General features: G+C 39.3%; 1 long non-coding RNA gene across 1 annotated transcript; it reads left to right on the top strand.

Annotated features, from left to right (window-relative positions):
* The first annotated feature begins 1,328 nt into the window (after positions 1-1,328).
* On the top strand, positions 1,329-3,614 carry LOC149237764 (uncharacterized). The gene is made up of 4 exons (XR_016245307.1): positions 1,329-1,855; positions 2,182-2,342; positions 2,602-2,761; positions 3,190-3,614. It is a non-coding gene; the product is annotated as an uncharacterized LOC149237764 (long non-coding RNA).
* Positions 3,615-5,891: the final 2,277 nt, after the last annotated feature.

The following is a 5,891-nucleotide window of genomic DNA, read 5'->3' as shown; positions in this document are numbered from 1 at the left end:
CCCTGCGAATGCAAAAAATAGCAAAAACTCTTGCAGAAACGAAAGCAAAAAATAGCAAAAACTCTTGCAGAAACGAAGGGAACGGTTCAGCTTCATCTGCCATCTCCAGCAACTTCTTGAGCAATGATACCAACGGACATCTCCAGCAGCAACTTCTTGAGCAATGATACCCGCTGCTGCTACCAAAGAATCAGTGAGAGTGGATTTTCCTGCGACACAAAAAAGCACCAAGCTCATAGTCAGACATTTTGAAAAATAAAATGATACCAAAGAATCAGTGAGTCTGCAGATACAGTGAATTTTCAGGTGCTCAATACAGATCCTATTAACGTTATATATTGAAAGTAATGACTGTGAGGGCTCTAAATCTTCATTAGGTCCCTGCTGTTGAGCGAAGAAAAAACACGATAGCCAGAGACTAGCAAGTCCCTTCCGCTGAGTGAAAAGTTAGTACTGCTTTCATTACTTGCTTCGTTGCTTGCCGTCGGTTCGGGGGGAGCACCGACCTGCCTAGTTTGAACGATCTTTGAACGATCGCCAGATTCAAGAGATTGCCCATGTTCCCAACAGATGAGATTGAGCCATTGGGGCATGCTTGTTTACTTATGAGCATATCGATAAACCAGTCCAAGTTAAAAAAACATTTTATTTTCGATGATCAAGCAGAAAGTCGATCACTACATGTACATGTATAATTTTAGTAGTTTGTTGTTAAATACAAAATATCTCTATATTATAATTATAACTAAACCTGTTAAATTTGACAAATTGTCCAGTTTTGAAAGTCCAATCTTAATGTTTAATCATTATTAACTCGGAAAAATTAACCTAAAAAGGCTCAACTGATAAGACTCAATCTTTAGACTCAATTGATAAGACAAAATGTAAAGATCATAGCATCGAACTTTTTCCACTTTGATGCCACCTGTACATCAAGTCAGTCCAGGAGCACTCAATCACAAAGACATATCATAAGATATGTTGCAGAAAGAAAACAAATGGAAATAGGTCCAATGAGATCGCAAGAACCTGGATCTGTCTTCGCCGAACCTGGATCCGAGTGAATGGAATTATTAATCAGAATGATACGTTGATGTTATATGAAAAATAAAACATAACCAGTAACCTAAGCAAGAGATATAACAATACATTGATAAATTAATGTAGGCCCAAAAATTTATTTAATTGTTTTGTAATAGCGAGCATGGAGCACCAAGACGCATGTACCACATGTGGAGAGCATGGCGCATGTATTACACGTGTTATAGGAGAAAGATTGTGTTCTAGCTGGCTTCTATCCGATAGTACCCGCCTGTGGTCTACTCAAAGGTTGCCCAAGGATAGTTAGATTGATTCAAAGCTTGCAAGGGACTAAAGATCTATTTCAGAAGGCAATGGGATAGGCCACTTGAACCAGCAGCGGCCATCTCACAAAGTACCAGCGGTATACCAAACAACCTGGCATTTCAGGTGCAAAATCAAAGCGAGTAGTTCCACCAGATGCAGCAAGTTCCAGAAGCAGGAGCAAGGCCACCACAGAGGTTACAGACGCTGGGACAGAAGCAAAGGTAGCTCGTAAAGTAAGACATTCATGGACGACACAGAATTTGTACTTGGTGAAACTTTCTAGAGCCCTAACAAGCGTTAGTCGCACTCGACTGACAAATGGTCTGCTCTCGATCGCAAGATGAAGGTTTAGTGGATGGTTCAGATCTATCCCTCTACGATTAGGGCAACTGACATACCCCACCGTCTGTCCAAACCCTCATTCCATTATTTCGTCGACTGTGAAGTCGCTCTACAATTTGGTGATTTGTCTCTAACTTCAGCGATTTCCCACTTCTCCTACAAGGAGGTAAGCTCTTGTACAACTCTGCGTTGATTTTGGTTTCTCCTTTCGTTATTATTCAAAGAAACTAAATGATTTTATCCTTATTCTATTTTGTATGATATAAATTTTTCCTATTCGGCATTGTGCTCCTCTAAATGGCAAAGATCCATCTTCTTACATTTATTTCATGGCTGCAGTGCTTTATACTTGCATACAAGGAGAAGCAAGGGTTTTCTGACTGTGCTTTAAGTCAATAATGAATTCAAGGGTTGTTCTGAGTTTTCCAATTGTACCTAAAGTTAATAGATTTGTTGTTGTTGTATTCATTTCTCCCTTTTCTTTTACTACAGGTCAGGTGAATCTGCGTGCCCAATGCTGGCTTATGTCTGAAATTCGATTTGGTCCTCAATGGCATAATTTTTTTGTTTTCAAGGTTTGCGGACCCTTATGGCCCAACTGGGTATCTGTTCCAGCTCAGTGAGGGTTGCCGAAATCTTGTTTCTGAGTTCAGGTCCTTTCACCCGACTCTTGAGCTTTTCTGGTTTTTTCCCATTCCTCTCGACATTGTTTTTAGGAAATCTCTCACAGAAAAGTGTGCTAAGTTTATGTAAGAGGTTCCAATGAATTTTGTTTTTAGTTATAAGCAAGGGTTTTCTGACTGTGCTTTAAGTCAATAATGAATTCAAGGGTTGTTCTGAGTTTTCCAATTTTACCTAAAGTTAATAGATTTGTTGTTGTTGTATTCATTTCTCCCTTTTCTTTTACTACAGGTCAGGTGAATCTGCGTGCCCAGTTGGCTTATGTCTGAAATTCGATTTGGTCCTCAATGGCATAATTTCTTTGTTTTCAAGGTTTGCAGACCCTTATGGCCCAACTGGGTATCTGTTCCAGCTCACGTGAGGGTTGCCGAAATCTTGTTTCTGAGTTCAGGTCCTTTCACCCGACTCTTGAGCTTTTCTGGTTTTTTCCCATTCCTGTCGACATTGTTTTTAGGAAATCTCTCACAGAAAAGTGTGCTAAGTTTATGTACGAGGTTCCAGTGAATTTTGTTTTTAGTTATATTAAGGGTTTCTAAGTTTTTTTTTGAAAATACTGCAAAATGTTTTTCTATACCCTACAGTTCTAAAGCCAGTGAACTAAACGGGTGAAAAGTTGCCGCTGCTATTGATGTTCAATTTAGTTCCCGCATGTTTTTTGTATAAAGAATTCTAATAGTAAGTGGATTTCATGTTCTTAAATAAAATATGTTGTTGACAGATCTTGTTTTTTACTGAAATTCATCTTATATCAAAATTTAACATCATAAGATCAACCTCGGATTCATGGATTTACTTTGCTGAACCATTATGTTTTGGCAGGCAGGTTAGGACTTACCACATGCTATTCAGGCTGGCCGCAACTATTCAGGCAGCGGCTACTGCTGTTGAGGAGCAGAAATCTGCTGCTCAGAAGCAGATGGACCAAGCAGTTATAATGAAACTACTGTTCGATTCGCCGCTCGTCAGGCAGCGGCTACTGCTGTTCAGGAGCAGAAATCTGCTGCTCAGAAGCAGATGGACCAAGCAGTTATAAAGAAAAAGAAGAAAACCCTTCCACTGGGCAGAAGAGCCTGAGCCTCTATACGGCCAAGCCTCTTAGCGACAAGCAAGCGGAACTGGACGTTGTCTGGGCGGAAAATGAAGGCTGAGGAGTTCCTTAGAAGCTACAATGAATATAAAGCAAAGCACAGCTGCGCTGCATCATCCACCTGTAACACATGCAAAGACACTTGTAATTACCTGCGATTGCTAATGAACGAACTTATGATATGTTGCTTGTAACTACCTACCAATCTCAGACATTTAACGTTTCAAACTAATGTTAACATTAAAACAAAACCGTTTACGGTTAGCCAAAATGCAGCAGGCGTAAAACTAATATAAGCCATGGTCGGGCCTCTTCCGCCTCGGGAAGAGGCCAAATAAGATGGCAGTCCTTCGGCATCCTGTGAGGGAGGGTAGACAGCCTTGAAACTTTGATCTAACTTTGATCTAACCGCCGTATAACAGAGAAGGAAAGGGGTGAAGTAATGCTAAGTAGGAGTCATATCGATTACTATAGTCCCTGCCGGATGCTAGATGGCAGGGACTAATAAGGAAAAAGATTATAGTACAAGGAAAAATCATGAGCTTAACAACGATGTAAGGAGGAAGAGGTACCTGGTGCCACACAGTAACAAAACCATGAATCACTGGAACGAGTTGCAAACGGGAGGGTTTGGTTGAGAGGTGGAAAAATGAGTGAATGAACCCCAAAAGATAAGACAGCAATAGTTACCCTAACTGCCTTCAACCAATCTATGTCATTGGATCAGTCGGTGGGAGATCAACAACAGGAGATGAGTCGAGGTGTTACAAGGACAAAAAACGGGTCAATCATTAAATGAAGGTTCCATAAGCATCGATAAGGAGTGGATAAACCATTAATATCCACCAAAAAATATCTTATTCCACCGAAATAGCTGATAAATATGCTCTTAACACAATGTAATTGGCTTAAGATAATTAAATTCCTTTTTGAATGAGTAATCACACCTTAGAATTGAGACCATTTGATTTGCTAGTCACTATAGTATCTTGGTTATGTGGAAACAAGTAATTTTTTTTGGGTGTCTATGCATGTTACAAGTGCTATCAGAGCCATGAATGAAACACTATGGCATGTTTGGGAAATTTTGGAATAACAAATGTATTAATGATGCATAGAGGAAGAAAATTAGCAGAGGAGTGGGTATCACTCCACCTGGGAGACCATCAGTGGGATTTGGACATGTGCCTCATATATATATAAAAGATCCGGAAATGTGGGTCCAGCTAGGAGGAGAAGCTCACAACACAAATTCACTATTATTACAGATAGTGCAAAAGCTATGAGCAAAAATGACAAACTTAAGTGCTAATAATGAAAGGTTGAGGTTGGAACATGAGAGAATTATGAAAAGTCTCTCAAAAAAACCAAAACCCTAGTCCAAAAGATGGAAATAGAGTTGATATGCATCGGTTAAGAGAGGACAACCCAAAATTTGAACCAGGCAGAATCAACAATGAGGAGGAATCAAAGAATGCCTTGGGAGGAAGGGGGAATAAGAGGGAAAAAGTTGAATTGCAGGGAGAATTCAAGAAAATAAACCTCCGATGTTTGATGGGGAAATGGAGGAGGTTGTTGAGGCTTGGTTAATCAATATAAATAAATATTTTCAAATCTATGAATATGATGAAAACTTAAAGGACATATTGGAAATCTATTAATTACAAGGTAAAGCCACCTTATGGTGAGAAGAAATTAAACAGTACGAGGCATTGACGAACAAGAGGTGACTTGGGATAATTTTTAGAATCATTTCAAACATAAATATTTAACATAACGATTCTATGATGAGAAGGCAAAGGAGTTTCATGACTTAAAATTAGGACAACAATCCATGGATGAATTTGTAACTAAGTTTACTTTCCTGCTGAGATACGTTCCCTATATTAAGGAAGAAAAATCTAAGGTAAAACAATTTATTAGTAGTTTACAACCTTCATGAAGGAAAGGTTAGAATTTGACAACCTTAAGACAATGGATGAAGCTATTCTGAAAGACCGAATCTTCTACGAGAAGATGAAACAAAAAGGGGAAAGTGGCAAAAGGTGGCAAAACGAAAAAGGGTAGAAGAACTTCCAAAATAATAAGAGTGTTAAACCTACAGGAGCCAAGATTGTGCATAGAAAACAATCAAATGGACCTCCGGGACAAAATCAGCCAAAGCCTAGAGTACAAAATGATGTTAGGAAAGCTGAAGCGTCAAGTAAACCAGAACTTAGCCAGTCATAGAAACTACCTTTGCAATGTTGGGCTTGTGGGGAGCCCCACTATTATAAAGTTATCATCACCGTACTAGAACATAACCAGTTTCCGATGTCCAAGGAGCTTCTATGGTAGGGGAGGTGGTGAGAAGCATATTGGGGATTAATGCTTCCTCAGAAGATCATCGGGATGAATATCAACCTGAAATGGTAGAATTTGAAGGTATTATAAC

This window comes from Pinus tabuliformis, chromosome 8 (assembly GCF_031772625.1).
Source record: "Pinus tabuliformis cultivar Carrire ecotype Pingquan chromosome 8, CPIR1, whole genome shotgun sequence".
NCBI lineage: Eukaryota > Viridiplantae > Streptophyta > Pinopsida > Pinales > Pinaceae > Pinus > Pinus tabuliformis.
This window is presented reverse-complemented; position numbering and strand designations above follow the sequence as displayed.